The sequence below is a fragment of the Carassius gibelio genome, chromosome A8, assembly GCF_023724105.1.
Source record: "Carassius gibelio isolate Cgi1373 ecotype wild population from Czech Republic chromosome A8, carGib1.2-hapl.c, whole genome shotgun sequence".
Taxonomy (NCBI): Eukaryota; Metazoa; Chordata; class Actinopteri; order Cypriniformes; family Cyprinidae; genus Carassius; species Carassius gibelio.
In genome coordinates, this window is record NC_068378.1 from 6,337,211 (window position 1) to 6,354,443 (window position 17,233).

Here is a 17,233-nt window from a genome sequence, read left to right on the forward strand (position 1 = left end):
CTGAGAAGATCCTGGTTTGGAGGGTTTGAGTGTTTTAACAATGTGTGTCATAAGAACACCAGCGCAGGAAATCCTGTTAACATTATTATCATCATTAAGCTGTTGTCAACTATTCACTGTCATAGCTGAACATGAAAACCTGTGGACACATTCGCTACTAAAGGGACTGTTCACTCAAAAATGAGTTCTGCCATCTTTTAATCACACTCATTTCGTTTCAAAGCTACACATATATGACATTTTCTGCGGAAGATAAAATAATAAATTTTAACTAATGTCAAAGTGTTTTGTTTTGCTTTGCCTTCCTTTTGATTTTTTTTTGTGTGTGTTTTGTTTAACTTTTTTTCCCCTTGCCTTTTTTTTTTTTTTTTGCTTTCCTTAAATTTGTTTTGCTTTTTCTTTCTTTGTTTTTTGTTTTGCTTTGGTTTCCTTGATTTAGTTTATAGTTAGTTTGTTGTACTTTCCTTCTTGTTTTGTTTATGTTTGTTTTGGACCCCAATGACTTGGTTTTTTGTTTTATTTCGTCTTTCTTTGTTTTGTCTTGCTTTCCTTGATTTTGTTTTTGGTTTTATTTAGTCTTTGTTTTGTTTTGTTTTGCTTTCCTTGATTTTGTTTTTTGTTTTGCTTTTCTTCTTTTCGTTTTGTTTTGTTTGTACAGTGCAGTCAAATGTTGCTTTGGATCCCATTGACTTCCATGAACTAAATTTTTATTGAGCTATACCTTATTAAAATTTGGTAGCGTGGAGGGGAGCCAGTAGGAAACCACCTAGCGGTGCTCTGGCAACAACACCAACAGATTGTGACCATTGGCTTCTACTGTATGGACATAAAAACTGTCTCTTTGGAATGATATAATGAGTAAATGGTTAATTTTTGCATCAACTATCAGTTTAAGTTTATGGAAAGAAAACCTCTTTCAGATTTTCTGCAGTATAAAGCACTAATCTTTACAAAGCTTCTTTGGCAATGTGTATTTTTTTCAAAAGCACTATGCAGATAAATTGAAACTGAACAGAAACTATCATTGGGGCAGAGGCAAACAATGCTCCCGTTTACTTCAGACAATGCTCAAATGTAAATTATTTTTGAGATCTGGAGCTTTGCTGTCACATTTGCCTTCAGAGTCAACATCAGTTTTATGCAGGCTGTATTTATGTCTCTCTAGGAATAATAGAATTAATAAGACATTGTTATAAAAATACAACTCTCTAAAACATGCTGAGAGTTCTAAACAGTAATTACATAACAGCTTAATTGTTGTAGATGAAGCTGAATCCTGTGGCAACAAATCAATGTAGCATCAATATATGCTGCTTGATGTAGTTAAATGACTTATTTCTGTCAGTAAAAGGCAATTATTTCTGAGATGCATTGATGCAGCTAACTTTTTTTTACCCAGGCTGGTGGTAATTTGCTCTTCTGTAAATGCACACACAGCCACATGAAGGTGAGGTCACATATGGGTCTGTTTAAATTACCTCCATCTATCAGCTCTGAGTCGCAATGGATTCCAGGTATTAGCGATTAGAGCAGATGACAGATTCTGAGAAGAGAGATTTAAAGGCAATCTCAGTAAAACTGCAGGCTGGAAACTTTAGCATTTTCTTTTGCCAAACATCTAGAATCTTTCATCTACACACTCTCCCACATGTCCCATTTCAGCCAGTTTGTGCTCTCTCTCAAATACACACACCCCCTTTCCTTGCCTACAATATCACCTAAATAATGTTTTTTACTGCTTGTTCAGCTCAGTTAATTAAAACATGGTTGTTGAACATTTTTCTCTTAATTCCTTAACTTAATTCCATTGCATTCAATAACTGATAAATAAAACTAGAGTTTACTTAATCCATTTGTGTTGGGGCTGCATGAATCTCTCTCTTTCTCTTCTTTTGTTTTTTGCATTAAATGAAACTGTGCATTGTATTTTGCATTTCCCAGCATGCTTTGCATAGTAATTAATTGGGTGAGTAAATGATTAAATGTTGTATTATTTATGCATTTTTTGAATAAAGGACAATACATTATTGTTTAATTTTAGTTCATGTTTGACATTTAAAAGAGTTTCTGTATATTTTACGTTTTTATGGTTACCGTTGTGCTGAAGAGCTTTTACAATATAACTGAGCTGATATAATTGAAAATGATTTATCTCAACAAAAAGTGCAACTAAAAATATTTAGTTTAACTAAAAATCCATGTCTAAAATTAAGGTAAATTAATTTCATGCAGGCACTTAAAAACAGAGTAACATGAAACACTTTAAGAAATATGTGACCCTGTACCACAAATCCTTAAAAGTAATTTTTTCGAAATTGAGATTTATACATCATATGAAAGTTGGATAATATATATATATATATATATATATATATATATATATATATATATATATATATATATATATATTGATATATATATATATATATATATATATATTGATATATATTGATATATATTGATATATATAATATAAATGAATTCTTAGCAATGCATATTACTAAATGAACATTATGATTTGATATATTTACGGTAGGAAATTTACTAAATATCTTCATGGAACAGGATCTTTACTTAATATCCTAATGATTTTTGGCATAAAAGAAAAATTTATAATTAAATAATAATAATAATAATAATTATTATTTATATATAAATTATTTATATATATAAATGCAAATTTACAAATTAAATATGATACATTATATTAAACTTAATATTGCTCAAATTACATCAGTAGGTAATATATATATATATATATATATATATATATATATATATATATATATATACACACAAAGATACATTAAAAACCTAAACATAATAATAGTAGTTCAAGTTTACCACATTCTGTCTCAAGCATTTACAGTTATTAATAAATAGAAGTAGTATACTTCAAAAAATTATCCCAATTATAGTTTTTAGTTGGTCCCTGTGACCAGGTCAGATCTGAAGGCATATCAGCCAAAGCCAGTGTTTTTAGGGACATTGTGGAGGATGCAGGTAGGAGAGACACTGAAGCATTGAAGTCTGATCTCAGACCAGAACAGGGTCCAGTAAGCCAATAAAGTTCTTGTCTTATATGCAAAGATATATCAGTCAGTTTATAACAGAATAAAAGTCACAGTGCTGAGTTCTGGAGGTGACATCTGTACACAGCGTCTCCATAATCACACATGGGGAGGAAAATGCAGACAGAGTGTGTTTTGGCAGACAAAGTAAAAGCAGCTTGGTGTGGTACACAAACAGACCTGGATTTCACCTTCAGCTGTATGTTGGCTCAGTAGTGGGGACATGCAAACGGGGTTCTTTGGAGACTCAAGCCCCTGCCTTTTCCCCAAAATTAACCAAAAGTGCCCCTCTCTCAACAATTATCAACAATAATACTGTGGTCAATAAAACGAAATGCATTTGAATTATGACAACCTGTAGAAAACAGTAAAGAATGGCTAAAAACTGGGAAAATCCCTGTTTTTTGTATTTTTACTTATAGGCTATATCTGTCAGTCTGAGATGTTGTTACCATCACGTTGTATAGATTGTGTGGATCTTAAATAAGCTCAAGTTTTATTATTTTAATGTGAAGTGGAGCGATATCCTACAACTATCACTGTTGGTTAAAAGAAGCCCAAGTGCCACCAATGGGTCTATTGTGTGAAATACGTACCTGTACTAGCGTGCAGCAACAGCAACAATCTACAAATACAGCAATGATCAACAGGAGCAGTGTAGCAGATCTATTCCGCCTAATAATATATTCACATTTTCATATCCATTACGCTAAAATCTTCAGAGAGTTCTCACAATAGAAATATATATAATATCATTTAACTTTAGTAATTGTCAAATTGGAATTATTTGGTATATAATGCCCCCTTTTACATCTGAGCCCCTGCACCCAGGAACTCTCTGCAAACATTATGGGTTTGGAACAACATGGGGTGAGTAAAAATGTTTTGTTAAGACTTTTTTTTGTGAACTCATATTTTACTTCTTTCATATTCATACTTTCTTTCTTTCTTTCTTTCTTTCTTTCTTTCTTTCTTTCTTTCTTTCTTTCTTTCTTTATTATTTGTAAAATAAAAGGCTATACTATATAAAAAATAATGTTGAATTTATTAGTGGTTGTAATTTTCATGTGAAACAGAGACATTTTGAAGGAAAAAGACAGAAATTAGGCTCTTGTAAAACTTACTCCAATAATCGTTGTTTTATCTTCCAAAAAAAAAAAAAAATGTACAGTTTTTGCAACTTTTATCCAATAACTAAATAAATGAAAGTGCACTACTAGTGTTACAATACTTCAATTGCAACTTCGCATTACAAATGTGTAAATACAATTGGATTAAAATACAAGTTTGGATTTAGATCAAAATAAAAGAAAGTAAGACATTAAATACATTCAGCAGTACACTTTAAACACATTTCATAGACAAACGAATAATGAAATTACATAAAAAGATGTACTGAGTGAGACAAAAACATTCTTAATTTCATTTATTGCATTAAATATAAATATAAACTACAATACATTTCCATTTAATTACAATTAGCGTGCAGTTAGGCCACCGAAAACATTTGATTCAGTTAGCCTTTTTTTTTTTTTTTTTTTTTTACATTCTGAATATTTAATGTTTTCATATTGAAAAAAAAAAAAAGTGTATTTAAAAAACAACACCACCACCAACAACAAAAAAACTATCCATTCACAAGGCTGGTGGTAGAAAGCAAAGATACAGTCTTAACTGACCAATGGATCACAGTTATCAACAAATGTGTTTCATTCATAAAGTAATCAGCCTGGATGATATATCGGTGCATTACTATACAAACTGATTCCATTTCTCATCATATCAGCGATGGAAAGATGCTATTATCCTATAACACCACCCAATCACACAATAGAGTAACTGTTCGGTTTTTCTCTATTCTAGTTCTACACTTTCTGTCCCACTAACAAGTTTCCACTCTCTATGCAATATCGCAGGCCTAATAGCAATTCCATCATCATCCGAGTCTCACACACTCCAGGACTTAAAACATGATGAAACCCAGAGAGACGAGACGTTTGTGCTTGTTGAGGCAGTGAACAAGCAGAGGAGGTGTTTACACATGCAGCATCTCTAAAATAACATGTGTCTTAAGTGTCATAATGGAGCTTGTCACTTTTTACCCTTTTCCTTGCAAGTGTCTCCAAATATCACACTGTTGGTGCAGCATGGAAACATTTCATAGTGTTATGTATCATAATACATAAACGTACGGCCACTGGCGTTTTGTTACACAACAGTCTTTTGTACTTGACTTATCAATCATGTGTTTCCAAAAACCAAAAGGCATAATTCAAACTTATAATTAGCTGGTAAATGTGAAGTTTAATTGTGAGATGAAGGTCCGCAGTTCTTTATAAAAAAAGAAATGCCTTTATTTGTGCAGCGTTCCCTCCTGAACACAATGACAGTTTCTTTAATTTAAAATCCAGCCGGGATCTAAATGTCATCCAAATACTGCTGTTTAGCATCGTGATGGATACCGCGTGTCTGCATGTGGGTGTGCTTCTCTGATATACGTGCTTTCTGTTGAAAATAAGCTGTATAAATGCAAAGATTTGTGTTTATGATAATGCATTTACAGCTGAGACAGGTTATCCCAGGGGGGTTAAAAGCAGTAATATGCACCTTGTGTTTTTATTAAAGTGCTAATATTCTTACCTAAAAAGGTGCATTTAAATCGTCCTTTTAGAGATGGGACGACTGTTCTTGGTGGATGAGCTCCTGGTTATGTGAGACTGATGTAATTCCTGTGGGTGGATTGTCTTCTGTGTAAACAGCCTCTTTCAGAAATCCTTCTGTGTATCAGATGAAAGCCAGTAGGTTTAGTGGCTTGACATGGTGGTGACAGGAGTTACATTAGCTATAACCTCACAGAGACGAGGTTAGTAAGTACGTGAAGACATATATATGAAATGATCCAGGTTGGAAATTCTGTCATCATTTACTCACTTTCATGTTGTCCCTTGTGAAAAAAGCACACTGTAACACATTTAAAAAGAGTACTTATTATAGAAATAATGTATTGTTAAATAATTCACTTAAGTGTGAACTGAAACTAGTATTTTCAGACACTAAACAGTTTTTAAAAATAACTGAAAATTTATTATAGTTTACTTTTATATTAAAGAGTGATTTATGACTCACTTAAAGACTCTAGTTTACCTTTAAAAAGCAATTATTTTTATTGTCTTTGAAATATGTTTAATGTACTGACAAGCATTTATGGTAAACCAAATTAAAATTTAATACCACTTCTATTGAAACTTGTGAATCAGCTGGTATTTAAATATATTGTAACTACACGTTTATAATGATGAAGTAGCAATTTACTTAATTTAAAATATATGAACTAATATTATGAAATACTGAATAAGTTTTAAAACAAAATGATTTAAAATGTACTTTCAAGTTAAACATTTAATTATTATTACAAATTCTTAAGTCTGTTTAAGTATACTTAAGTAGCTTTTGAAAGTGAAAAAAAAAGTGAAGTGACATTCAGCCAAGTATGGTGACCCATACTCAGAATTTGTGCTCTGCATTTAACCCATCCGAAATGCACACACACAGAGCAGTGAACACACACACACACTGTGAGCACACACCCGGAGCAGTGGGCAGCCATGGGCGCACGGGGAGCAGTTGGGGGTTCGATGCCTTGCTCAAGGGCACCTAAGTCGTGGTATTGAAGGTGGAGAGAGAACTGTAAATGCACTCCCCCCACCCACAATTCCATCCGGCCCGAGACTAGAACCCACAACCCTTCAATTGGGAGTCCAACCCTCTAACCATTAGGCCACGTATATATAATCAGTGTGATAATTAAAAAAAAAGTAAACTTTTGAACATTCTAAGATAATTCACTTAATGGGATGAAAATCTCTGAAAATCATTTCAAACCCATCCTTTTGTTACAGACCTTTTTTTATCTTCTTTCCTCTTCTTTTTTTCGATATTCCAAAATCCACATGCTTCAGTTCTCCATTGTTCCACAGAATAAATTCATATGGATATGAAACTATGAAGGTGACTAATTATGACACACACACACACACACACACACACACACATATGTGATCTTTTCAAATGCCATGAATATGATATCACAATGACTTCCCTCATGGTCCTCATACAGGATTAATTTTCTAATATCTTTCTTTTGTTTTGAGTGCATTATGACCTGCGTGTTCAGGCTTTGTAAGATTCACTCTCTTGCTATTTGAATGTGTTCTCATTGAGTTTCAAGAGCTCTCTGTTGTAGCTAGTCCAATTATTACTTCATTATTACTTGATAGCGCTTTTGTCGTAATTCATTATCTTATAGATCTCCAATGTGTGCCTCTCTCTCTCTCTCTCTCTCTCTCTCAAGGTAAGAATAAACCATCATCATCTGTACAGGGGTACACGTGTCGTCTTAATACATCAGCATCACATAACCACTTTTTTTTTTTTGCTTCTGAATATTCATTAATGTTTCATAACACATCCAAATTACTAACATCAACCATATTTTGTCAGTTTGTCCCACCCACTCCAACCCCATTGCACCCAAACGTCTCTCCTGCCCCCCTCTCTGTCTCGCGCTGATAAATCGTCTTGGATGGAGGAATGAACAAAGCCGAGCGCGCGAGCTGACGCGTATTACTGAGGAGAGTGGAAGCGCGCGCTCTGAACACTCAGTACAGGGACACAACAGAAGCAGTGCAAACAAACAGCTGCCAACACAACGCAAAGCGAGCCCAGAAATCCCGCAGTGACTGAAACACGAGGAGTCTTGTGTTACAGTAAGATTTCTCGAAGTAGTTTGTGCTGTTTACAGTAAGAAACCAAGACAAGTGCTTTGACTGCAGCGCTGACTGACTCGCTCTCATCGAGGAAGCGCAAACCTTCACGTGCGCTCAGGTAAGACTCTTTAGAATTCACTTCAACATTATCCGTTCGAAAGATGGTTTGGTTGACTGCAGATAAATCAGCTAAAGCACTGAAATTATGCCATGGGAAATAGTCTAAAAAAGTGTTTACCAAGGTGTCATGCTGTCATCTCATTCAACATCTCCAGAGCTGCTTCTCATACAAAATACACGCACACGTTTGTTTTCCCATCACTTTACACTGACTTATATAAATTAGCTGATCTTTTTAAAGAAACTTTGTATATTTTATATCTTCCCATAAACACGTTATTTAGAATGTTTAGGCTACTCAGCCTTTTTTGACAGCCGTTTTCATCGACTGGCCTTCATAATGCATGCAGGTGATTTCTGGTTATATCTTTGTGTGGACACCTGAAGTCTTCAAAAGCACACAGATCTGCAAGCTCTCGCGCACTCGCATCATCCTCCCCGTGCGAACCGGGAGACGCGGCTACTAGTGGAAACATCCACGAGCACGCGCTGGCACTGCGTGCGCTCCAATCGCTTTATCTCTTATTCCCCTGCCACACGCACACTCACACTCTCACACTGCCTTCGATAACATTTAATAAACCTATAGGAGACCGATTTTTCCGATGCCTCCAGTGCATTTCTGTCGTGGCGTGTCTGGGAAGCACACAGGAGGTTATTAATACTTGTGAACTTTACTGATTTGGAGAGCGACTACTGGAATGATTCACTGCTGTTCAGTCATAAACGACGCTCATCTTCGAGATGGATGCTCGTTTTAAACTGTGGAGTCGCACACTTGTGTGGAGGAATGGAGGGTGGGATTCACACCATGAGGTTGGGAGGGAGGATGAGGAAAAAAGGTGAGCAGAAGCAGGTGAAGAAAGAAAGAAAGAAACGAGGAAGGGGAGGGGGGCTCGACTATTTTTAGCTTCCATCTGATGAGAAGGTTATATAGTCTGCCACATAAACCAGAGCCTGGGTTTATGCGCACATACAAACACAATGCCTTGGAAATGCTTGAAAAATTTAGAATAATTCAAAACCAAGAGGGTTTTGCATGAGTCTTATTATATTGATATTGATCGCCGACGCTGCTTTATTGAATTTCCTTTATGAAGGGACTTCACAGTGCCAAAAAAAATCCATGTTTAAAACATCAGCATCCATAAACTCCAGAGCCAGTGTGGCAAATGTTCAGGTAGTTTTGCAAACTGATTCTTTTAACACCGAACATGTTCAGTATGCATCCCTGTGAGGGTCATTTCTGATATCTGTGTTATGCATGTTCAGATGGATTGATGGGACATTTGACCCTGTGAAAATCCACACGTTGAAACTTTGACTGCAATTGTATTATTAATGGCCACAATGGCACAGTTTGATCTACCTTGGGAAGAAAAGACCCATCCATTTGCATCCGCCTGGACTGTAGTGTGCCCTTTAAAGGATACTTCACCCAAAAGTGACAATGATCGACAAGGATTTACAATATCATTCCAAACCTCTTTTGTTTTGTGTGTGAGGATATAAAAAAAGAGTATTTTACTAACCCGAATACACAATTAAGAGCTACTTTATCATTGTCAAGTGATATGGCATTTGCACGTTTTGTTTCTTACAATGGATAAACAGCCATATTTTTTGCTCTCTGTCTAATAAAATATATAGTTATTATTTTGGTGTGAGAAACCCCTGCAAACGATTCAGAGCATGAGCGAACTGTCTTAAAGGATCCAACTGAATCCCGACTAATTTCCGATCTTTTTGCGAACCCATTTGAACGATTAGATCAAAAAGAGTGATTCATTTGTCGATCTGCCATCGCTGGTTCTGATTCTAAACCAACTAATCAAAAACACATGACTTGGTTGATGAAATATTGTCAGAGAAAAATATTCTCAGGTCGGTACAGTGTGTGTCAAACAACATGACACAAAATGATTTATCAGTAACATTTTATTAGAGCAGCGGTATATTTCCCTGGGGTTTATGGTCGAGTAAAATCAAGCAATGCCCCTGCTCAGTCTTCCACTTTCTTTTTTCTGTGGAACATAAAAGAAGATATTTGAAGAATTTATGTGTTTTTTTTTTTGTTGTTTTTTTTTGTCCATGCAATTGAAATCAGAGGTCACATAAATGGACCATCTAATTTTTCTTTTGTGTTCCATGCTTTGAGTGAATTTCATTTTTGGGGGATGAATATCATTTTAAATAGCATTAAGTCATGCTTTTCATTTTTGGGAGAATGCACATTTCTTTTTTGGGGGATTCCCCTTGTATGGAAAATGGCAACTTGTACTTTCTACAAAATATCTACCGTGCTTTACTGAAAAATAAAGTCAGGTTTGGAGCGACATGATGGTGAGTAATTGATTCTAAACCTCTTTATGTGGCCCTTTGAGAATTTTGAACACATTAATACATTTCTGCATGAACAGAATTATAAATGCATTCTGCAATATAAAGATGTTTAAATAAAAGAATTATGCTAATGTGGATAAGCATTATAAATTAAAAGTACACAATCACGGTGTTTCAATACCCTGAGCTAACAGCAATTCCAGGAAGTAATCCCACCTCTGTTTGGAAAATGCCAACAAGAGCCCCAGTTAATATTTGTTTGCAGACTATAATAGTTACACCTAATCTAAATATCTGCATGTTTGTTATTTTAATTTCTAAGGGTGGTTCAGCTGTGTTCTTGGCCTTCAACTCTGATAGCGAATTAAAGAGAAGTGATCCTGCTTCGGGTGATAAGTTTAGCTGGTTATCGATGACCATTCTGCAGGACATTAGACCAAAACAAAAGAAGAAAGAATTCTGCTTCCTTTAGACTGATCACATTTAATAGAAAAGAAAAAAGGAAAAAAGAAAAGAAAAAAAAAGATACACGAGATAAGGGATCTATAATTATAAAAATTAATCCAAATGTTATAAATTTTCCACCTTGTGAAGTGAAGTGATTTTAATTATAATAACAATATTGATGCTGCTGACTTGAACTTTGCTGCAATTGTAACATTTTTCTTGACAAATTTTTAGATTTCAAATAGTTGTTTTTACACAAAAAAATGTATTCAGAATTCAAAATGTCTTTTTATGTCAAAAGAAACAACTGTATTAGTGAATTAAACAAGCAACATGTGTAGCACACTATTGTTTGAAACGTGTATCGTTGCATAATGTATTCTGTTTCACAAACTGTATTTTACATAGCAGACAAAATTCAGTCTACATTTTTGTCAGACATCCATCATGTTTACCCTCTCACAGTGTTTGATTCAGCAGCTCTGGCTGTGTCTCTGTTATCTTTGCTTTGCTTTAATTATTTAAAACACTGCAGCAGTGAGCAGTGAACTCCCAGATAACCTTAGTTATTTCAGAGCCTTTTATCACGTGTAAAAAAGAAAAGAAAAGAAAAAAAACCTCTTCAAAAGCAGAACTTCTGTCATGTGAAAGAAAAAATATGCTCAGTCTGTCAGAGTAGGGCTCTCCACAGGGCCAAAGCCTTGACAGAGATTTGATTCCACACCATCCATCAATCTGCTATGGCCTGAGGTTTCTCTCTAATGCTGAAAGTTTCATTTTAACCTTTTGGAGAAACGACTAGAGCGCTCAGATCTGATGCAGTGGGACACTCGAGCAAGTTCCTCTGAAAACAGCCTGAGATTCTCCAGCCTGGACAGAGAGCTGTTACAGCATTGCAAGTCACGTCCTGAGGGGGCACGCACACGTAGTGTCTAATGCATATTCAAAAATCACAACCTTGATACAATATAATCTCAAAATGACTTGCTCTGATCTGACTGGCTGAGTTTCTCTTCACAGATGTTTATCAGTTGCAATAAACCAATCAGAGTCTCATCTTCCATTCCCTTTAAGAGCCAGTTGCACTCGTGCCATGACAGATTTGCTATTTAGACGGTGGAATTTGGCAAGTCCAAAGACAGAACGCGTCTCCGAGATGAAACCGAGCTGCTTGTGTGCGAGCAAATAGATAGCCTAATTCTGATACATGCGATGACTATCCATTATGACATGTAGGCATTTATATATATATTTAATTAGCCTACAAAAATTGTGTGCTGCTGTGCGTCCCTGTGTTTAATAAGCAGCGTGTACGTGTGTTGTGGACCCACCTATACTAACACGCTCTTTAAATAACAAAGAAAAAACATGGGCGCACAAATAGGTGCAAATGCATTTGTTTATTAAACGACGTGGCGCTGGATGGGAAAATGTGAACGGCGCCGGACTGAAACTAGCAAACACACTTGCGCATTGCACCGGTTGTATTATAGGGCCTTTTATATTCTGATTCTGATCATTTTCATTTTTGGGTGAACTTTCTCTCTGTCAAACCAATGTATATTTTAGTTTTTACATGTACGCTATGGTGAGCATACCATGCATGTGACATAAATTTCATCATTTGCATAATGCACATGTTACAACCTTGTGTACACTGTATGGTCAATTTTTTGCATTTTATTGGACTTTGGCCCAGTCCATAGTTTCAAAGTATAAATATAAGCAGAACAACAAGAATCTATATTGGAAATGGTATAGAAACAGTATAGACTTCCTCGTTGTCGAGCTCTTGTTTGAGGGGCTTGTAAGATACATGCATCTAGTTGAAATGAGTACAAAGACATTATTCATAATTAGTAACTTATAACACACAAGTAAATTATGTGGTAGACCAATCACAACAGACTGGGCCATCTGACCAATCAGAACAGAGTAGGCTCATGGAAAGGAGGGGTTTAGAGAGACTGAATCTTAGAACTGCTAAAAAAGAAGTTGTTTGAGAATCGTTGGAAAATGAAATTAAATGCAAAAGCATTTTTCGACCTTGCATGCATGTAAAACTATTGTAGGAGACTCCCAAAACAATATAATGAACCAAATGACATAATAGGGGCAGTTTTCTCCTGTCAAAGTAAAAGAAGTTCAACATATAAAAATGTTTCTTGTGTTTTGCAAGAACACATTCTATGGCCTTGTTTCACAAAATTACAAAAAAAAAAGCATGGATGAACTCTATAGTATTTTATTGATTACATTTTGCATAGTTTCTTTTACGGTCAACATTCTTTTACTCTCACAGACCTGTCACCATTTCTGTGATCTACCAAAGATTCATTATCCCATACCACATGGCATACTGAAAGATGCAACAAAATATGACAGACATGTAGGACTGTTTACTTCACACTTTTAGGGAGCGGCTGTTACTTTAAAATATCTAGGTTAATTATGTTACAAAACCACCTTGAAATCTGCCAAGTCTCTTTCCTCCTCTGTCATTCATGGGTGCTAATGTAGTTCTTTGTGACAGGCAGAGAGCATGCTGGGCTTCCACAGTGTAGAAAAATCACAATACCACAGGAGACTGTACCTCACAACCTCAGCAAATACAACACTGTGGTCCAGCCGATAACAGCTCATCCCTGCACTGTCAATCAACAGCTGAATCTATTTAGATATCACCACTTGCTCGCCTCCCAGGGAAAAAGAAATGACTGGAATCCCACCTCGCTTTGTATGAAGGCTTTTTTATCACTGTATTGAATTACATCTGTAAGCTACTTCACCATAAATAATGCATTCACTTTATTTCTTAGATAGAGAAAGATATTAAAACACATATAAAAGAGTTCTGGATGAAACCATGGACAGTGCAAATAACAGAGTCTGCAGATTATAGTAATAGTTTGGCAATGGCGTTTTTGGGTCAATTTAGGTCAGCTGAGTATTTTCATAGCTCAATAAAGTGGATATTGACTGCAGCGTCAAGGAAAATAGCGTAAAATTGAACAGTGGCTTTAAATCTTCACTTCGGTTTTGCTGGAGAAATCTCAGATCATAGAACTGAAGTAGAAAAGTAAACCACTTGCAGTGTTTACTTTTTAGACCATCAAATAATTAACAAGCTAAATGGATGAAATTACAAATAATTGTGGAAAAGTTAGCTGAAATAAAATAAAAACATCAAAAAGAAAAGGTTACACTTAATTTGATGGTCCTCTTAAGAAATTAATTTGACTATAAATAACCTCTCGGTTACATATGGTAACCCTGGTTCCCTGAAGGAGGGAACGGAGACGCCACGTCGGTGACTGACGAATATGGGATATCACTTTGATAGATATCTACTTTGAGTGTAAACTAAACAAGCCAATGCACATTGGCATGCAATTATTGCATCCAGCTGCCGCTGATCACAGCATGAGTATAAGAAGGCAGCAGGTGCAATGCATACCAGGTTTTCGCTGAGGAACCAAGCTGGAGACCCGGCAGCTCAGTGGCACTACAGCAACCATGGTGACGGGACGTGGCATCTCCGTTCCCTCCTTCAGGGAATGAGGGTTACCATACGTAACCGAGACATTCCTTTTCAGTCAGTCATTCTCAACGACAGTGCTCAGTGTGAGCCGCCTGCACCCATATCAGTTCCCCTCACCTTTGTCAAAGCACTACCTCACTGGCAGTGTTCGGAATAACGCCGTTTAAAAGAACGGCGTCAGGTAACGACGTTATTTTTTCAGTAACGGGGTAATCTAATTAATTACTTTTCCTGTCGTTATAAGCCGTCAACATTACTGGACGTTAAATGCGGTGCGTTACTATGCATTAATTGAATAAACTGTATAATCCAAAAGCACCCCTGGCTCAGACAGTTAGTGAGGAGGTGGGTTGATAACGAGATCAGCGATTATAAGGCAGAGTCATGTGTTTCATGGTAGCCAATCAGAGCCAGTGTTTTTACGCACATCCCAGCACATGCGCCAGCGGCGCCTCACACACACACGCAACAGCTAAACAGATTCGCAGCAGCAGCAGAGATGGTGAGTCAGGAGCAATCCGATAAAAAAGTTGGCATTTTCAAGGTGGAGATATAAGCACTACTTCAAATTCATTGTGATCAAAGGCAAGAACTTGCATGTAATGTGTATATTATGTCCAGGAGTGAAGACTTTGTCGACATCCGTTGTAAGCAACTCTAATTTAATGAAGCATCTCACAACGACACACGCATCTACAAAGCTAGTGGCCAAAAACACTTTTCTTACAAAGATAATACTTGAAGTGCATGAAAAAACTCTTGCTGTCTGTTGACGTGCAATAAATATAGAAAGTTATGTACAAACACCTGTTTATTCTATACATTTCAACTGACTTGTTAAAACAGCTCAAAAAATACAAATTCTTTGACATATAGCAACTTTTTATTTTACATTAACGCAAATAGTTACTTTCCCTGGTAACGAGTTACTTCTATTATAGAGTAATTCAGTTACTAACTCAGTTACTTTTTGGAACTAGTAGTGAGTAACTATAACTAATTACTTTTTTAAAGTAACGTTCCCAACAGTGTTCACTGGTGAGACTGAATAACGCTTGAAACAGGGATGCTGCGGAAGCCCCATCCTTCCCAAATGAGGTCTCGGGAAAAAATACACATATAGCATCCATTTAGGTGTACAGTATATGGAGAAATTTGAGGTGATTAAAACCCTCTTATGAAAGGCAGAGGTCTGCCGGTGAAACACAGGGTCTAAGGCTATACCGTGGACTATACACATACAAGTACCGCTTAGGTCTCAGTATGGAACCCAGCCTTCCATGGTTCTCAAGGATTCATAATGAAGGCCTGGCAGCGGATGTTCCGCCGCGTCCAGCTGCCTAGGGTGATGAAGCATCTCAACAGGGTCTACAGTACGGACACTCTAGAGCTGTTTTAGCAAGCCAAAAGTAACCAGGGCCTCTCAGTGCCACTACCCGTTTGAGGTGAGACAAAGGCTATAGAACCTAGCGAATGTGTTAGGGGTCGCCCAGCCCACAGCTCTACAAATATCTGTCAGCGAGGCACCATGAGCCAGCGCCCAGGAGGATGCAACACTTCTAGTTGAGTGAGCTCGCAACCTGAATGGGCAGGGCAAACCCTGTGCCTGATAAGCCAGGGTTATGCCATCCACAATCCAGTGGGCCATCCTCTGCTTAGAGACGGCATTCCCCTTCTGCCAGCCACCGTAACAGACAAAGAGCTGGTCTGAGGTCCTGAAACTTTGTGTTCGGTTGATTGTAGCATCTCAATGCTCGGATGAGACAGAGCAAAGCCAGGGCTGGGTCTACCTCCTCCAGGGGCAGTGCTGGCAGGTTCAACACTTGGTCTTTGAACGGTGTTGTGGGAACCTTGGGCACGCAGCCAGGCCGGGGCCTCAGGATTACTTGAGAGTCAGCCGGCCCAAACTCTAGGCACAAATTGTTGACAGAAAATGCATGCAGGTCCCCTATCCTCTTGATGGAGGCCAGTGCAAGCAGGAGCAGAGTTTTCAATGTAAGAAACTTTAGCTCACCTCAATGCAAAGGCTCAAATTGGCCCTGCTGTAGTGATTACAGCACTAGAGTCAGGTCCCAAGAGGGTATAGAGGAACCTGATGATGAAATCATGCTTACCTAAAGACTTCCCATTCACATGGTCATTATACCCAGCAATTGCGGAAACTTGGACTTTGAGGGTGGACGGAGACAGCCTTCGCTCCAGCCCTTGCTGAAGAAAGGAAAGCATGACCACAATCGGGCATCTACAGGGGTCCTCTCGGTGAGAAGAACACCACTTGACGAACAGGTTCCACTTCAAGGCATAGGCGTGTCTCGTAGACAGTGCTCTTGCTGAAGTGTTGGTGTCCACTACCTCCTGGGGTAGGTCACCTTGAACCTCCGTGTCCCATCCACGGATCAGACATGGAGTTTCCAAAGCCAAACAGTGCCCCATCTCTGAGTCAGTAGATCCTTACTCAGATGAATCAGCCAAGGAGGGGCTGTCGCAAGGAGAGCTAGTTCCGGGAACCAGGTCCGAGTGGGCCAATACGGCGCCACTAGCAAGACTTGCTCCTGTTCTCCCAGACTTTGCACAGTGTCTGTGTGAGAAGGCTCACTTGGGGAAATGCATATTTGAGTAGGCCCTGTGGTCCATGCCGAGAGTTCCTTCAGTCAGGGAGTAGAACAACTGGCAGTGAGAGGTCTCTGGAGAAGCAAACAGGTCTACATGAGCAGCTCCGAAACATCTCTAAATCAGCTGGACCATTAGGGTATGGAGTCACCATTCTCCCTTGAGCATTGCTCGGTACAGCTCGTCGGCTGTACAATTGAGCCGGCCTGGAATGTGAACGGCACGAAATGACCTCAAAACCTACCGACTCCAAAGGAGAAGGTGGCGGACGAGTTCCGACATGCGACTGGAGCGCAGACCACCTTGTCGGTTGATGTACGCAACGGTCACTGTGT

General features: G+C 37.7%; 1 protein-coding gene across 1 annotated transcript in view; it reads left to right on the forward strand.

The window, feature by feature from the left end:
• Positions 1-7,718: 7,718 nt before the first annotated feature.
• Positions 7,719-17,233, forward strand: part of LOC128018252 (protein dispatched homolog 3) — a 54,082-nt gene continuing 44,567 nt past the window's right edge. The window contains exon 1 of the mRNA XM_052603645.1: positions 7,719-7,955. The gene's annotated coding sequence lies outside the window, so the exon portion shown is untranslated. The remainder of the gene's footprint in view (positions 7,956-17,233) is intronic.